Source organism: Dryobates pubescens, chromosome 27 (assembly GCF_014839835.1).
Source record: "Dryobates pubescens isolate bDryPub1 chromosome 27, bDryPub1.pri, whole genome shotgun sequence".
In the NCBI taxonomy this organism is placed as follows: Eukaryota; Metazoa; Chordata; class Aves; order Piciformes; family Picidae; genus Dryobates; species Dryobates pubescens.
In genome coordinates this window covers 10387007-10405421 of record NC_071638.1, presented here as the reverse complement: position 1 = coordinate 10405421, position 18415 = coordinate 10387007, and the positions used below count along the sequence as shown (strand labels likewise).

General features: G+C 45.1%; 1 protein-coding gene across 1 annotated transcript in view; it reads right to left on the bottom strand.

The window, feature by feature from the left end:
* NAV3 (neuron navigator 3) overlaps positions 1 to 18415 on the bottom strand; it is a 451810-nt gene that overhangs the window by 343049 nt on the left and 90346 nt on the right. The gene's annotated exons all lie outside the window — the stretch shown is intronic.

The following is an 18415-nucleotide window of genomic DNA, read 5'->3' as shown; positions in this document are numbered from 1 at the left end:
AGATGCATCACCAAATGAGGATCAAAACATCAGGAAGGAGTCTCTGAGGTCCACAAAGCTACATAAACTGAGGAAGAGATGGAAACTGGCTTGCTTAGTGACTCTGTGTGTGTAGTATATATGACGCTTCACCTGAAAATCACACATGTTCATCAGATGAATATCATCTCTCAGTGGATGGAAAAGCCAAATGTGATCCTACAGTTGTGGACCAAAGTTCAGTGGAGATGGTGGAATGAGAACTTGCCTATCTGTAAGGCCTCCTGCAAAGCCTTTGACAGGGTGCCCCAAAACATCCTGCTCACCAAAGTGGAGAGAGAGAGAGATTTGCTGGGTGGGCTGTTCAGTGGGTAAGGAATTGGCTGGGTGGTCACATCCAGAGGGTGCTGCTCCCTGGCTTGAAGTCCAGATGGAGAGCAGTGGCTCTCTGAGGTATCCCTCAGGGGTCAGTCCTGGGACCTGTGCCCTTTAATATTTCTATCAGTGCTACAGACAGGGAGATCAAGGCAGCAGCAGCAGTGTGCAGGTGACACCAAGCTGAGTGGTGCTGCTGATACACCAGAGGGACAGGATGGCATCCAGAGGGACCTGGACAGGCTGGAGAGGTGGTGCCCAGGGGAACCTCATGAGGTTCAGCAAGAGCAACTGCAGGGTTCTGCACCTGGGCTGGAACAATCCTCACTGTCAATACAGACTGAGGGAGGAGGTGAGAGAAAGCAGCCCTGAGGAGAAGGACTAGTTGCACTCATGCTCCTGCTAATTAGAACTGTGTTCGGTCTTTAGAGAGTGAAAGAAGTGTGGAAGAGGAGTTTTGCATCACTAAATAACTATCTGAAGGAATGACAGCAGCAGGCAGAATTCATGCATTCAAACACAGAATCATAGCATGCACTGGATTGGAAAGGGACCTCCAGAGGTTATCTACTCCAACCATCCTACAGTAATCGGGGGCACCCCCAACTACATCAGGTTGCTCAGAGGCACATCAAGCCTGACCTGGAATGTCTCCAGGGCTGGGGCCTCCACCACCTCCCTGGTCAAACTGTTCCATAACCATCAATATGTTTTTATAGAAAACATTTAAGACATGATTTAATATTCACAGTTGTGGAAGCCATTTGCTTCTCTATAAATTGATTGTTCTTGGCAATCAAGCATTCTGCATGTGCCAAGGAGGTCTTGTTCAAACCCCAACAAATCAAAGCCAATGCACAGCAGCAGTATGTCAAGACTGATTTTTAAGAGAGAGATAATGAGATATCATTGCACTCTATAATTTTGATAGGTTCTTTTAACAATTCCTTTCATTGCATTTGCCAGAGGAACCATTTTTAAAAGGCAATTGATTTCTCATCACCATTGCTGCAGTGACAGACCCAGATAAAAGCCTTCTTCCCTTGAACCAAGCACGATTCTTCATGGCAGAGCCAGAGCTTTTGAATCTCTGTAGCTTATTTCATGATCTTTACCACAGACCATGGCTATTTTCTGTACTTTGTTTAAGATGAGATAGTCAAACCACCTCAACAGGCTGGGCTTTTAATTGGATTCCTACCCCAAGCCTACCCTTGCTTCTTCAATAATAATAATAGTAAAAAGGTTTCTAATAATAGGATAATATTGAATGTCCTGCTTCTAGGGCTAAAGATTCCTGAATGCACTATGCAATGACTTTTTATGTTTTGGTAATAATATTGTAGACTCATTGTTTTCTTTACTACAAAGTAAGAGGCCTCCAGCACAAGCCCTGTGAGGAGAGGCTGAGGGAGCTGGGATTGTTTAGCCTGGAGAAGAGGAGGCTCAGGGGAGACCTCATTGCCATCTACAACTACCTGAAGGGTGATTGTAGCCAGGAAGGGGTTGGTCTCTTCTCCCAGGCAACCAGCTCCAGAACAAGAGGACACAGACTCAAGCTGCACTAGGGGAAGTTTAGGCTGGAGGTGAGGAGAAAGTTCTTCACTGAGAGAGTCGTTCACCATTGGAATGTGCTGCCTGGGGAGGTGGTGGAGTCACCATCCCTGGAGGTGTTCAAGAGAGGACTGGACGTGGCTCTTGGTGCCATGGTCTAGTCATGAGGTCTGTGGTGTCAGGTTGGACTCAATGTCCTTTGAGGTCTCTTCCAACCTTGGTGATTCTGTGATTCTGTGAAAATCAGCATCCCTTGATCATTGTTCCAGTGCCAGCACCACCTAGCACAACCTGCATCCTGTTTAAGGCTCAAAACACCTCAGAAAATTGCCAACAGAATCATGGAATTGTCAGGGTTGGAAGGGACCTCAAGGATCATCCAGCCCCAACCCACCTGCCATGGGCAGAAACATGGGCTATTATGGGAGACAGTGTCCAAAGCCTTACTGATATTCATAAGATATTCATAACTGAGAAATGAAAATGCTTTTAGGTGTGCTGTAATTGGGTCCTGCTATGTTAATCCTCTTGAGTAAATCAGAAGTATATCACCCAGCAGTTTGATGCTAAATGCTTCAGGGCTGTCATTGCTACCCTGCAGTGGGAAAAACAGGATGAAATTGAAGGATCAGAGCCTTCTTTCAGGGGAGCAGAATGGAACTGTAGAGATGTATGCCAGAAAACAGTTCCTGTCCTGCCCACCCACTCACCCTATTAGCTCCATTCCCAGCAGCCTACATGTGGAAAGTCCTCTCCTCTGAAACCCCTATTCAAACTATAAAATGAGGGGGAAACTGTTTTGTCTGCTTTTAAAGTGTTTTCTAGCCATTCATTTCCACCTGGGACATCACCTCAGTGAAGGAGTAGCAAAGCCCTTTCTTTTATGAGCAATAATGGAAATAATATCCATGAAAGAGTCAACCCCCCTGTCCCCCAAACCCTAAATTACTTTTCCAAGCCCAAGTGATGGCCACACTGCTCTCAAAAGGAGCAAGGTAAGTCTTTGTGTGGATGTAAATATAGCATTGTTCACAAGGCACTTAAGGGTCATGCTGGCCCTTGCTTAATAAAAGTAGCCAGTTAAGTGTGAAATGCAATATACTGGGTTTTGATAAGACTGCTTCTGTCTCATGGGGTAGGAATGAAGGAATGTGTTCTGGCATGGCCCAGAGGTTTTTGATTTCTAATGTTTTAGACATATTTAGAGAGAGAGAGAGACAGACAGAGATGGTAGAGATAGAGAGACGAGATATATATATATATACATATATATAGAGAGAGAGATGAAATAGAGATAGAGATAGTTATATAGATAAAGATATAAAGATATAGATATATAGAGAGAGGTAGAGATGGTAGAGACATATATATAGAGAGAGATGATAGAGATGATATAGAAAGATATGAGAGAGAAAGAGAAAGAAACAGATAGAGATGATAGAGAGATAGATAGTTATACAGAGAGACAGAGATACATACAGATATGATAGAGACAGAGATAGAGATAGAGACAGAGATAGAGATAGAGAGATAGAGATTATAGAGAGATGATAGAGATAGAGAGGGAGCTATAGATATATAGATATATAGACAGAGATATAGAGATAGATAGATAGATACAGATAGATATAGGTAGATATAGATACAATTATGATGCCAAAAGCCAGGTAGTGACTTAGGGCAGGACTTCAGCAATTGTTCATTGATGGAAAAAAATCTCCACCTGAACATCTAATTAAGGACTGTCCACCAACAGAGCAGGTGAAATGAAAAATGAATGTTTTATCCATCCACATAATCAGAGCAAATCAAGCAACGCTTCCTAACACACATGAATTTTACTTAGGCCTAACTTCATGAACAAGAGTGGCTTTTTAAATGGTAAAAGCTCCTATGCTGATTTTACACAGGAGAATGCTTATGGCTTTAGCAGAGTTCAGGAGTCTAGAAGGCTCAGCTTCTCAGCTCACTACACAACTGGTTGTGTGAATCAATTTCTGACACCTGGACTATTTAGGCAATTCTTACACTTTACATTTAGAGAGCAGCCTCAAGAGAAATAAGTCTGGCCAAAGCAAAGCAAGGCCATAATTACTTCTGTGCCCCCAGCTGTATCAGGACGCATCTCCTGCAGGTTTAAAAGTCATGGGAAGAGGAAACATCAGAAGAATGATAGGGTCTGCAGCCTGAAGGAATTCCTCAGCTGGGAATTTCCTGGGAAATTAAGCTACTCCATGCACATGGAAATCACAGAACCATGTGTATGTGTGCATGCAGGCTGCAGAAGGCTCTGAGCACTGTCTGTGTGCAACAGGCAGCAATGCAAACTACTAAATGTTATGCAGGTGTGAATGAAATGACACCACCATCCCTGGAGGTGTTCAAACAAGGCTTGAATGTGGCACTTGGAGCCATGGTTTAGTTGTCAGGAGGTGTTAGGTATTAGGTAATAGGTTGGACTTCAGGATCTCTGAGGTCTTTTCCAACTTGCTTGATTCTGTGATTCTATTATGGAGTGGCTTCTACAGGTGGCTTTAATTCCACAGCTAAAGATTAAGTCTAGGAGATGGGAAATTCCTGCTATTTCCTATGCCGATGCTGAAGCTTCCTGGCTCTGTGACTGACATTTCACCTTTGGAACACATGCTATGGCTGTCAGAAGCCCCAGCAGGAGTACTCCAATGGGAAGACCTGCAGCCCAGAAAGCCAGTCACATCTTAGGCTGCATCAAGAGAAGTGTGGCCAGCAGGTCAAGGGAGGGGATTCTCCCTCTCTACTCCACTCTGGTGAGACCACACCTGGAGCACCGTGTGCAGTTCTGGAGCCCCTATTCCAGGAAGGATCTGGAGGTGCTGGAAGGTGTCCAGAGAAGGGCCACGAGGATGATCAGAGGGCTGGAGCTGCTCTGGAGACAGACTGAGGGAGTTGGGGCTGTTCAGTCTGGAGAAGAGAAGGCTCCCAGGAGACCTTCTTGTGGCCTTCCAGGATCTGAAGGGGGCTCCAAGAAAGCAATGATTCCGTGAAGGAAGTTCCACCTTTGTGTACTCCATGGACTCATCATGGAACTATCTAAGTGTAATATTTAACATAAGTCTGTATATAATCAGGTAAGCTCATTAGGTCCAGGTGGTTCCAACCAGACCATTTTATAGCCCCCTGTGTAAGTTTGTGCACAGGATAAGTTTTCAGGGCCTCAAGACTGTTCTCCAAAGTATCTTGTTTGAGCTTTCACAGAATCATAGAATCATAGAACTGTTAGGCTCAGCACTGGTTAGGCCACACCTTGAGTCCTGTGTCCAGTTCTGGGCCCCTCAATTCAAGAAAGATGTTGAGATGCTGGAAGGTGTCCAGAGAAGGACAACAAAGCTGGGGTGGGGTTTGGAGCACAGCCCTGTGAGGAGTGGCTGAGGGAGCTGGGGTTGCTTAGCCTGGAGAAGAGGAGGCTCAGGGCAGACCTTCTTGCTCTCTACAACTGCCTGAAGAGAGGTTGTAGCCAGGTGGGGGTTGGTCTCTTCTCCCAGGTAACCAGCACCAGAACAAGGTTTGGGCTGATGGCAGGAAGAAATAAGTCCCAGACAGAGCGATTAGCCATTGCCTGGGGAGGAGGTGGACTCACCATCCCTAGAAGTGTTTAAAACCAGCCTGGATGAGGCACTTGGTGCCATGGTTTGGTTGATGAGATGGTTTGGGGTGATAGGTTGGACTTGATGATCTGGGAGGTCTTTTCCAACCTGGCTGACTCTGTGATTAAGCTGCCTGGGAGCGTGTTTATATGCTGCTGACAAGCACGCAGAGTATGGAGACAGGATAACGCACTGCTCAGATTGTGTGGCTTGATGGGAGCCATGGCGGAGAACTTGTTTATGGATAACCCCCCCTGCAAAATTCTTTCCCTGCTATTTAATGTTGATGAGATCTGCAATGTTTTTTTATCTGGAGAAAAATGTATGAGCCAAGAGCTGTGTCAGCTGTGGAAAGGATAACTTGCAGCATCTCCAAACGGAGAACTGTGTAACAGACAAATAAATCACTCCGATGATAAACACTGGATACAAAAGTTTAATGTGGTGCCCCAGGGAGATCCTTGTAGCCTCAGCATATCCTTGGCTTTCATGGCACAACATGACCCAGGGCTCTAGGGAGACACAGATTTTAACATATTTCAGTAGTTATTATGGGAAGGGAAGGGAAGGGAAGGGAAGGGAAGGGAAGGGAAGGGAAGGGAAGGGAAGGGAAGGGAAGGGAAGGGAAGGGAAGGGAAGGGAAGGGAAGGGAAGGGAAGGGAAGGGAAGGGAAGGGAAGGGAAGGGAAGGGAAGGGAAGGGAAGGGAAGGGAAGGGAAGGGAAGGGAAGGGAAGGGAAGGGAAGGGAAGGGAAGGGAAGGGAAGGGAAGGGAAGGGAAGGGAAGGGAAGGGAAGGGGTCTGAATTCAATTCCCTGATCTTAATCATTCCCTTATTAAATGGTAGGGCTGTGCAAACTCTACACATTACTTGGAGTCACTTCCAGCAGTTTTATTTTTCTCTAGTTTTGTAAAGAAAGTATTTCAGTTTCACAGCACTAAAGTCCTGGACTGAAATATTCATTCAAAAGTGAATTGTCGAAGAAAGAACAGATATTTTTAAAGGAAAATGAGACTAACTTCATTTTCTGCTGCAAGAGACAGCAGCACAAATTCCATCCTGACAAATACATTAGAAATATTTGCTCACTTCTTTCAGAAATTGTATTTTACCATAAGGATTAAGTGTTCCACACCTGGAGTATTGTGTCCAGTTTGGGGCACCTCAGTACAAGAGAGATGTGGAGGTGTTGGAGGCAGGGCAGAGGAGGGCAAGGAAGCTGGGAAGGGCCTGGAGAATAAATCTGATGAAGAACAACTGAAGGAGCTGGGGATGGTTAGTGTGAAACAGAGGAGGCTGAGGGGAGACCTCATGGCTGTCTACAACCACCTGAAAGGAACTGTGGAGAGGCTGCTGCTGGTCTCTTCTCACAGGTCATTAGTGACAGAACAAGAGGGAATGGCCTCAAGCTGCCACTGGGGAGCTTTAGACTGGACTGTAGGAAAAAAAAATTCCCAGCAAGAGTGGTCAGGGACTGGAATGTGCTGCCCAGGAAGGTGGTGGAGTCACCAAGCCTGGATGTGTTTGAAGGTGGTTTGGATGTGGTGCTTGGGGCTATGGTTTAGATATGACCCTTGAGAGCAGGGTTCTGGGTTGGACTTGGTGATCCTGAGGGTCTTATCCATCCTGAATGTTTCTGTGATTCTGACTAAGAATCTTTTCAAGGGCACCTGAAGACAGATCTGCCTGTAGATTTGTATGCACTAATTTGTTGAGCTAGCAAAAACCCTTTGCAGCAGCAACCATATACTTCTTGCTGACAGCACGCAGGAGGTTCCACCTCACCACGAGGAGACACATCTTTACTGTGAGGGGCACAGAGCCCTGGAGTAGGCTGCCCAGAGAGGTTGTGGAGTCTCCTTCACTGGAGACTTTCAAAACTCCTGGGTGTGTTCCTGTGTGACCTGCCCTAGGTGATGCTGGGGGGTTGGACTCAGTGATCAACCCCTAGCATCCTGTGATTGCGTGAGTAAGAAACAAATGGTTTAATCTGAAGAACACTGGACTGAGGGATTGCAGCATGAACACAAGAGTGCAAAATGCTGGGAGTGGTCAGGAAGAAACTGTCCTGTATGGAAGTTCAGCATTTGCTGCTTTATATCTTTTAGGAATTCTGACTGACAGAACTTGAGGATTCTTTAAGAAAACCCCTCAAGCTGAGGCTAAAATTACCAAGAGTATTAAGAATTTAGGGCTGATGAAGATGTTTCAATCTCACGGTATCCTTGGAACCATTTGTCTGCCCTTTTCCTAACAGCCCCCCTCACTCCCCCCCCCACCCCCCCAAAAAAAACCCCAACACCCAGTTAAATGTGCACAGCACAAAGCAATGTGACAGTTCTCACGATGAGGTCTGGGGAAAGGGGAATAAAGGAGTCACTATAATGAATGTGATATGTGTGAGGGCTGAGCATGACAGGATCCTAATGAAGGCTAAAGCAAAGGAGGACACAATATAAACACAACCGAGTTGGTTTTGGACGAGAGCCCAGTGATGCAGGCAAGGAGAAAGGAATGTGTCTCGGTGAAAAAAATAAAGAGCCGATGGCCAAGGCCACCACAGCTGCACTCCTGTTTCTCAGCTAAGCCTTAAGAGCAGCATGAAAACAAAAGTTCATTTTATAGAGCTGAAAAACAACTTGGATGGGATTAAGGGGGGGAAAAAAATATAATTGAAAATCGAGGAACTTTGGAGCAACAAAGCAGAAATGTAACACACTGGGGAGGTCACTGGACTTCAGCATCATCTGACTTGCACTTAAACTCTCATCCTGGTTGTTGTTTTAATTGATCCTGGTTAAGCAAAATTCCATTTCCTTTTTCTGTTGAGTGAGGATGGAAATGCCTGCTGATATCATGTGGCTGTCATAAATCTGGTATCTAGGGCATACGTGGAGCCCTCACAGAAACAGTCATGGCAAAAAAGGAAAGGCTTTAATTTAATAAGTTATGCTGCACATGGTTTATGTGTGATTTAGAATCATGGAATTGTCAGGGTTGGAAGGGACCTCAAGGATCAGCCAGTTCCAACCCCCCTGCCACAGCCAGGGACACCTCACACTACAGCAGGTTGCTCACAGCCACATCCAGCCTGGCTGCAAAAACCTCCAGGCATGAGGCTTCCACCACCTCCCTGGGCAACCTGTGCCAGTCTCTCACCACCCTCATGGGGAACAACTTCTTCCTAACATCCAATCTCAATCTCCCCATTTCTAGTTTTGCTCCATTCCTCCCAGTCCTATCCCTCTCTGACACCCTCAAAAGTTCCTCCCCAGCTTTCTTGGAGCCCCCTTCAGATCCTGGAAGGCCACAAGGAAGTCTCCTGGGAACCTTTCCTTCTCCAGACTAGTTCATTTGTATGATGAACTCTCTGTAGTGATCCTGACGAAATCAAAGTGGCAAAGCATTTGGAGGCCTTTTCATAAGGGGGGGTGGAAATAATCTAGATTGCCATTTCATTTATGTCCCACTCCATCTTAACATTGAAATAATAACATTTCACATTACTACCTTTTCACTGCTGGCTGTCAGCACAAAAAGGAGACCTCAGGATTTTGTGATGCAGGCAGTAAGTCACTGCTTTTGCACTTGAAAACCCCAAAGCAATAGAAATTACTGATACAAGATGTGAGACTTCCAGAGCCAGAGCTGTAATTGACAGAGTGATGCCTTCTGGGTCTCTTTTCTCAGGCTTTTCAGGCAAGCTCCTTTCAGCTGAAGTGCACAGGTATCAGGATTTTAAACTGTTTATCACCCTGATACTAGAAAATACTGGAGCCTGAGAACCCCAGGACTACTTAGTCTTGGGAAGACTGAGAGAGGATCTGATCAATGTCTATCAATAGCTGAGGGGTGGGGGTCAAGTGGAGGGGGCCAAGCTCTTTTGAGTGGTGCACAGCAATAAGACAAGGAACAATGGAGACAAACTTGAACAGAGAAGGTTTCAGCTCAACATAAGGAGAAACTTCTTTCCAGTGAGGGTGCCAGAGCCCTGGAACAGGCTGCCCAGAGAGGTTGTGGAGTCTCCTTCTCTGGACACATTCCAAACCCACCTGGATGGATTCCTGTGCAGACTGCCCTGGGTGATGCTGCTGTGGCAGGGGGGTTGGGCTGGATGATCTCTGGAGGTCCCTTCCAACCTTTCTAATGTACTGTGGCACTGTGCAAATCATATCCTGCACGTCAAAAGCACTGTTTGGCTGTGTTCTTACTTAAATGGGAAAGCTCTTCCCTTTATTTGCAGTGTAGACTACTGCTGACTGAAAAATAGTCACAAAAAATTGGGGGAAAAAGTCATTAAAATTGGATAAAAAATGGTACACTACAAAATAGTTTTGCTTTTCCAGCATATCCAATCCGACTGTGACATCCAAGTCCTGATATTAAACCTGTGACAACTGGTGCTGGGGTCTCTTGTGTGTGTTTTGCTTTGAAAGCTGCAGAAAACACTTGCTCAAATTGTTAGCAGGAATGAATGAAGGTGGAATTACTTCGACCAACAAACACCACAACAGCAAGCACACAGACACCTGGATCCTCACATCCATATGGGAAGGCCAAATAGCAGATTGCTGTATCTACCTCTTAGGAGGGTTTAGGTTAGTTGTTCAAATTGTTGTACTGAAATACCTTTTTATTTACAAAACATATGACACTGCCTTAAACCCCAGGCTGACACTGTCCATTGCCATCTGAACTGAGCTCCTCTAACAAATAGAAAGGTGAGGCTGGAGGAGGCCCTGGGCAGCCTGATCCAGTTGGGGATGTCCCTGCTGGCTGCAGGGAGGTTGGACTGGATGAGCTTTGGCGGTCCCTTCTAGCCCAGACCTTTCTGTGATTCTGTGATTCCATGTTTCTATGATTCTATAATTCCATGATTCCATGTTTCTATGATTCTATAATTCTATGTTTCTATGATTCCATGATTCTATGTTTCTATGATTCTACATTGCTGTAATTCTATGTTTCTCTGATTCCATGATTCTATGTTTCTATGACTCTATATTGCTATAATTCTATGTTTCTATGATTCCATGTTTCTATGATTCTATAATTCCATGTTTCTATGATTCTATAATTCTATGATTCTATGTTTCTATGATTCTATTATTCTATGATTCCATGATTCCATGATTCTATGTTTCTATGATTCTATGATTCCATGTTTCTATGATTCCATGAATCTGTGATTCCATGATTCTGTTTCTATTATTCTATGATTCCATGATTCCATGAATCTGTGATTCCATGATTCTATGTTTCTATGATTCTATCACAGTATAACTATGATACTGTGATACTGTGATAGAATCTATGTTTCTCTGATTCCATGATTCTATGTTTTTATGACTCTATATTGCTATAATTCTATGTTTCTATGATTCTATAATTCCATGTTTCTATGATTCTATAATTCTACGATTCTATGTTTCCATGATTCTATGTTTCTATGATTCCATGATTCTGTGATTCCATGATTCTGTTTCTATGATTCTATGATTCCATGATTCTATGATTCCATGAATCTGTGATTCCATGATTCTATGTTTCTATGATTCCATGATTCTGTGATTCCATGATTCTGTTTCTATGATTCTACGATTCTATGATTCCATGAATCTGTGATTCCATGATTCTATGTTTCTATGATTCTATCACAGTATGACTATGATACTGTGATACTGTGATAGAATCATAGAAACACAGAATCCATGATTCCATGATTCCATGATTCTGTTTCTATGATTCTATGATTCCATGATTCCATGTTTCTATGATTCCATGAATCTGTGATTCCATGATTCTATGTTTCTATGATTCCATGATTCTGTGATTCCATGAGTCTGTTTCTATGATTCTATGATTCCATGATTCCATGATTCTATGATTCCATGAATCTGTGATTCCATGATTCTATGTTTCTATGATTCCATGATTCCATGTTTCTATGATTCCATGAATCTGTGATCCCAGGATTCTGTTTCTGATTCTATAATTCCATGATTCTGTTTCTATGTTTCTATGATTCTATGTTTCTATAATTCTGTATTGCAGTAATTCTGTTTCTATGACTCCATGATTCTATGATTCCATGATTCCATATTTCTATGATTCTATGATTCCATGAATCTGTGATTCCATGATTCTATGTTTATATGATTCCATGATTCCATGATTCTATGTTTCTCTGATTCTAATTGCTATAATTCTATGATTCCATGATTCTGTGATTCTATGTTGCTATGATTCTATGATTCTATGCTCTCTCTGCTTTCTTCCCTGTCTAAAGGCAGGAATAGCAACATCTTTGTAATGGTTTGGAGCTGGTAGCTTAGCTTAGTCTCTTAGTTATAAACAGGAACAGGAACTTTCTGGACATCTTTGAGTACAAAGCAAATGAAGCAGGGGGTTGAACACAAACCAATGACATAGGTAAGTCTGTATCATTCCACTTGTTCGCTGACTAGGATAAAGTTTGCTACATAAACTATCCTTTACCTTTTCCACTTCTGCTCTCTGTGATTCTGCTTGGCATTGCTCTCTTACCTCTTTCCTGACCTTCTGCTGGCTGAACTGACTTGTGCTGTGGCTCTGAAGGTACCAGGGAAAGGAGGGTGGGGAGGAGGCTGTAAGCATCCCCTGGACCACCCGGGGGGTGTGATTCTGTACAAGGGGATCCTTGTATTTGTGTTTTCCTGGCTGGTAAAGATATGTAAATGCATTTTGTACATAACCATTGCATTTTATACTTCCAGATTTGAGTCTACCTTTTGTAAATATATATAACTTTCATTTTGCTTTCAACTTCTGACTTTGTTTTTTTGGGGGGATGGAATTTACTCTGTGGATTGATACCACTTAGTTGGGAGGTATTTTCAACCCACCACAATCTTCAGAACCAGGCAGGGAAAGGAAAGGCAAAAAGCAGCACAGACTGCAGAACTCAAGCCTCCTCCATTGTCCATATTCTGCTTCTCTCATCCACGCTAAGAGCACTAAAGAGCTCAAACAGCAACTTACCTCTGCGTGGCTAAGACAACACAAGCTAAAACAACAGCCTTGTGCTGTCTGTAACTTGCTACTCCTCCCTCGGGACAAAAGCAATTAAAAAGAGAAAGGTAGGTGATTAAGAGCTAGTTTGTGATACTCTCTACAAAACAATGACTAATCAGTGAATTCATACTGGCATCAGTAACAGTGAAGGTCTGCAGAAAGCCAAAGGAAGTTGCTTTCTCAGCTTGTTGTTAGAGGAACCTCAGCAGATGATGCCTCAGGTCGCAGCACCACCCGCTGCAAACAGACCACACAACCATGAGCAGGTAGCAGGCTCCACGGCCCACAGGAGGAAAGGAAGATCAGAGTTTCATCAACAGGAATCCTCTTCCCAGACAGCTTTGGATATCATTGGCTAAGACTGCACAAGGTAAAGCACTTTTGTTGTAATTTCCTTTCTCTCCAGGGTGAATAAATAAACTGGTAACTAACTAACCAGTAATACAAGATGAAACACAGGGAGCTTTTGTGCTTCCAAGTCTATCAGTTCCCTGTGATCCCCTCTTCTACATCTGCTACACTTCACTCCCATTTGGCACCTCAAGTTTATTAGAAGGAAGGAAGTGAAGAAAAGAAGGAAGTAAAGAAAGATGGAAAAGAAAGAAAGAAAGGGAAGGAAAGGTAGAAGGGAAAAGAAAAATGAGAGAAAGGGAGAGAAAACTCCTTAGATGCTGTCATATTACAGTGAACTTGCTATTGCCATTGCTGCTGCACAGACACCAACGTCTGTTCCAGGATGTTTTCACCTTTCAGCAACTGGAACTGATTTTTTTTTCCCACTTTCACATATTTCCAGATTGCTGCAAGACACTAAAGCTCATTCAGATTAGGAAAAGCAGAAAGAAAGGGTTGGTATGGAACACCCTCTTCAAAACAAACTGCTGCTTCCCCACATTTAAATTTTATATTCCTGATGACAGACTTCCCATTATACTCCATGACAAAGACTGACCTCACTGAATATCACAGAGTCACAGAAATATTCAGGTTGGTTGGAAAAGAGCCCCAGGATCAGCAAGTCCAACCCAGAACCCTGCTCTCAAGGGTCACCCCTAAACCATAGTCCCAAGCACCACATCCAAACCACCTTGAAGCACATCCAGGCTTGGTGACTCCACCACCTCCCTGGGCAGCACATTCCAGTCCTTGACCACTCTTGCTGGGAAAATTTTTTTCCTACTGTCCAGTCTAAAGCTCCCCAGTGGCAGCTTGAGGCCATTCCCTCTTGTTCTGTCACTAATGACCTGTGAGAAGAGACCAGCAGCAGCCTCTCCACAACATCATTTCAGGCAGTTGTAGACAGCCATGAGGTCTCCCCTCAGCCTCCTCTGTTTCACACTAACCATCCCCAGCTCCTTCAGTTGTTCTTCATCAGATTTATTCTCCAGGCCTTTCACAGCTCCCTTGCCCTCCTCTGCCCTGGCTCCAGCACCTCCACATCTCTCTTGTACTGACCTGCCCAAAACTGGACACAATACTCCAGGTATGGCCTCCCTAGAGCTGAGTCCCAGGGGACAATCCCCTCCCTGCTCCTGCTGGACACAGCATTGCTGATCCCAGCCAGGATGCCTTTGGCTGTCTTGGCCACCTGGCCACACTGCTGGCTCCTCTTCAGCTGCTTGTCCATTAGCACCCCCAGGTCCCCTTCTGCCAGACAGCTTTCCAGCCACATTGAAGAGACATTGAACCATCATGTAAACAGTCTAGCCCCATCCTTTTTCTCTCCCCTCCCCAATATAAGGAAAGTAGAGAAGTTCCCTCCCTACAAAAGAACCCATACCCAATCTCAAAGGAAGGAGCTACCTCCTTGCTTTTATGTTAGAAGGGATTTTGGTTTATGCACCAAAGGGACACGCTGTGCCAAGTTTAAATTAAGAACAAAAGTCCAAGCAATGGTGCATCACTTATGGGTTTGGCAGTGGTTAAAAACAAAGTGGGGGAAAAAAGGAAAGAGGAAAAAAGATAGGCTCCAAGCAAACATACCTTTTATGGAACCCAAATATAGACCACAACTGGCAAAGGGAAAACTGCAGGGACAAACAAAACTGCTGGATAAACAACTCAAAATTACACAGGAAGCTGACACTCAGCCATTACAGCGGAAAACCAGAGATAAAAATGAATCATGTATCTTATGTTTTTGGGGTGGGCAAACCTCCATCTGTCTGATTTATATTCCCAGAGTCTAATATTTCCAATATTGCCCCCTACATAACTAACCAAATCATCAAGCAGGAGGATCATTTAAACAGTTGAATGTCGTGGAAGAGCTGACTGCTGGCCTTGAGCTGCAATGTGCAATTTGCATCTAATTGTTAGCATGTAGCTAAAAAAAAATCAGGGAGTGAGTGAGCAAGAGGAGTGAAGGGAAGAGAGGAGTGAAGGGGAGAGAGGAGTGAAGGGGAGAGAGGAAGGAAGGGGAGAGAGGAAGGAAGGGAAGAGAGGAAGGAAGGGAAGAGAGGAGTGAAGGGGAGAGAGGAAGGAAGGGAAGAGAGGAAGGAAGGGAAGAGAGGAGTGAAGGGAAGAGAGGATGGAAGGGAAGAGAGGAGTGAAGGGAAGAGAGGAAGGAAGGGAAGAGAGGAAGGAAGGGAAGAGAGGAGTGAAGGGAAGAGAGGGAGGAAGGGAAGAGAGGAGTGAAGGGAAGAGGAGTGAAGGGAAGAGAGGAAGGAAGGGAAGAGAGAAAGGAAGGGAAGAGAGAAAGGAAGGGAAGAGAGGAATGAAGGAAAGAGAGGAGTGAAGGGAAGAGGAGTGAAGGGAAGAGAGGAAGGAAGGGAAGAGAGGAGTGAAGGGAAGAGAGGAGTGAAGGGAAGAGAGGGAGGAAGGGAAGAGAGGAGTGAAGGGAAGAGGAGTGAAGGGAAGAGAGGAGTGAAGGGAAGAGAGGGAGGAAGGGAAGAGAGGAGTGAAGGGAAGAGGAGTGAAGGGAAGAGAGGAAGGAAGGGAAGAGAGAAAGGAAGGGAAGAGAGAAAGGAAGGGAAGAGAGGAATGAAGGAAAGAGAGGAGTGAAGGGAAGAGAGGAGTGAAGGAAAGAGAGGAGTGAAGGGAAGAGACAAAGGAAGGGAAGAGACAAAGGAAGGGAGGAAAGGTAGAGAAAGAAAAAGAAAGAAGAAGAAAAGAAGAGAAAGAAGGGAAGAAAGGGAAGGGAAAAAGTGAAAGAAGGATAAAAGTGAGAGTGAGAGAAAGAAAGGAAAAGGTAAAAATCCTAATATTTAAAAACCTATGTCTGCTTTAACCAATTTTTTAATATTCTTTTAATTCCAATACATCTTCTCTCTGATTTGTTTTGCATGTGAGGTACTGTTTATAAACACTGTGAGTCATTCCTCTGGAAGGAGTGCCACTGCATCAGTTTCAATAGGAAGAATAAGAAAGTTGGTCCCATTAACTGAGTGAGGAGAAGTGGAACAGTCCAGAATGAGCACTCCTGCCCCACACCTCTAGTAGTCTCTGAAAGCCCCAGCACATCTTGTACTTTTATATCATAGAATTATCAGGGCTGGAAGGGACCTCAAGGATCAGCCAGTTCCAAGCCCCCTGCCATGGCGAGGGACACCTCACGCTACAGCAGGTTGCTCACAGCCACATCCAGCCTGGCTGCAAAAACCTCCAGGCATGAGGCTTCCACCACCTCCCTGAGCAACCTGTGCCAGTCTCTCACCACCCTCATGGGGAAAAACTTCTTCCTAACATCCAATCCAAATCTACCCATTTCTAGTTTTCCTCCATTCCTCCCAGTCCTATCACTCCCTGACACCCTCAAAAGTCCCTCCCCAGCTTTCTTGGAGACTCCTTTGGATACTGGAAGGCCACAAGAAGGTCTCCTGGGAGCCTTCTCCTCCCCAGACTGAACAGCCCCAACTCTCTCAGTCTGTCTCCATAGCAGAGCAGCTCCAGCCCTCTGCTCATCCTCGTGGCCCTTCTTTGGACACCTTCCAGCACCTCCACATCCTTCCTGGAACAGAGGCTCCAGAACTGGACACAGAGCTCCAGCTGTGGTCTCAGCAGAGTGGAGCAGAGGGGGAGAATCCCCTCCCTGGCCCTGCTGGCCACACTTCTCTTGCTGCAGCACAGGCTCTGCTTGGCTTTCTGGGCTGCAAGTGCTCACTGCATCCCATCCACCAGCCAGTCCCTGCCCAGCCTATATCAGTGCCTGGGATTGCCCTGACCCAGCTGCAGGACCTTGCACCTGGCCTTATCGAACCTCATGAGGTTGTCATGGGCTCACCTCTGCAGCCTGTCTGGGTACCTCTGCGTGGATCCTTTCCCTCCAGCGTGTCTGCTGCACCACACAGCTTGGTGTCATCAGCAAACTTGCTGAGGGTGCACTCAATGCCACTGTCCACGGCACCCACAAAGATGTTAAACAAGCCTGGTCCCAGTGCTGATCCCTGAGGGACTCTGCTTGTCCCTGTCCTCCCCTTGGACAAGGACCATTGACAGCCACCCTTTGGGTGCGGCCATCAAGCCAGTTCTGTATCCACTGAATGCTTCATCCATGGAACCCATCCTGCACCAGCCGGGAAACCAGGATGTGGTGTGGGACAGTGTGGGAGGCTTTAATCAGCATGTTTTCTGAGACACAAACAACTCAAGCCTTCCTATTCACTGCAACACACAGAAGTTACAACATGTGTTTCACTGCTGAGTGAAAAACTGCAACTAAATCACATACACAGCTACCAAATCAAAGAGAGATGCTTTACAAATCCCTGTAAGACCTGATTGTGAGAGCACCTCTGTCACCTTTTAGTAAGGGAACTATGATTCATGTCAGATGAGGCTGTAAGCCTCAGCAGAACATGTGGGTAATAATATATTTTGGTATGAAATAGGCTGAGCAAGATCTTTGTGCTCCAGGAAACAGAAATAAATGTAATGATTCCCAACATCTTTTACAGTACCATGAGCATTGACACAGCAAAGTTCTCTCTCACTGCTGTAGCAACAAAGCATGGCAGAAAAAATAACAATCCCTAAGTAGATTGGAATAGCTTGGGAGGTAAAAAAAGGCCAGAGAGAATTGTAAAAAGCCTTGACAACACCACCTGCATTTCTCAGACTTACAGTGTCATAGTATCAGTCAGGGTTGGAAGGGACCACAAGGATCATCTAGTTCCAACCCCCCTGCCATGGGCAGGGACACCCCACACTACATCAGGCTGGCCACAGCCTCAGCCAGCCTGGGCTTAAACACCTCCCTGGACAACCCATGCCAGGGCTTCACCACTCTCATGCTGAAGAACTTCCTCCTCACATCCAGCCTGAATCTCCCCACCTCCAGCTTCAATCCATTCCCCCTAGTCCTATCACTACCTGATCTCCTGAGAAGTCCCTCCCCAGCATTCTTGTAGCCCCCTTCAGATACTGGAAGGCCACAATTAGGTCTCCTGGGATCCTTCTCTTCTCCAGACTGCACAGCCCCAACTCCTTCAGTCTGTCCTCATAGGAGAGGTGCTCCAGCCCTCTGCTCATCCTCATGGCCCTTCTCTGGACACCTTCCAGCACCTCCAGATCCCTCTTGTAATAGGGGCTCCAAGAGAAAGGCAACCCCCCCCCACATCATTCCGTTTTCATTTTCAACCCCTAACATCCTGTGAACCCATGAGTCTGTAATCATGCCTAGAAAAATCTCCCAGTTCAACCAGCACACAACCACGTCCCCATCTCAGAGCTGTGACTGAACAAATTAAGTTGACAAAATACAGGCTACTAAATGCATCTTGAAAATTATGTCCATTTTTATTACAAGCAGAAGTTATTCTCAGAGCTTATCAGCCATCTGCATTCCTTCTTCCCTGTCTTCGGATTTGCTCCCACTGGGTTACAGTTTAGGATG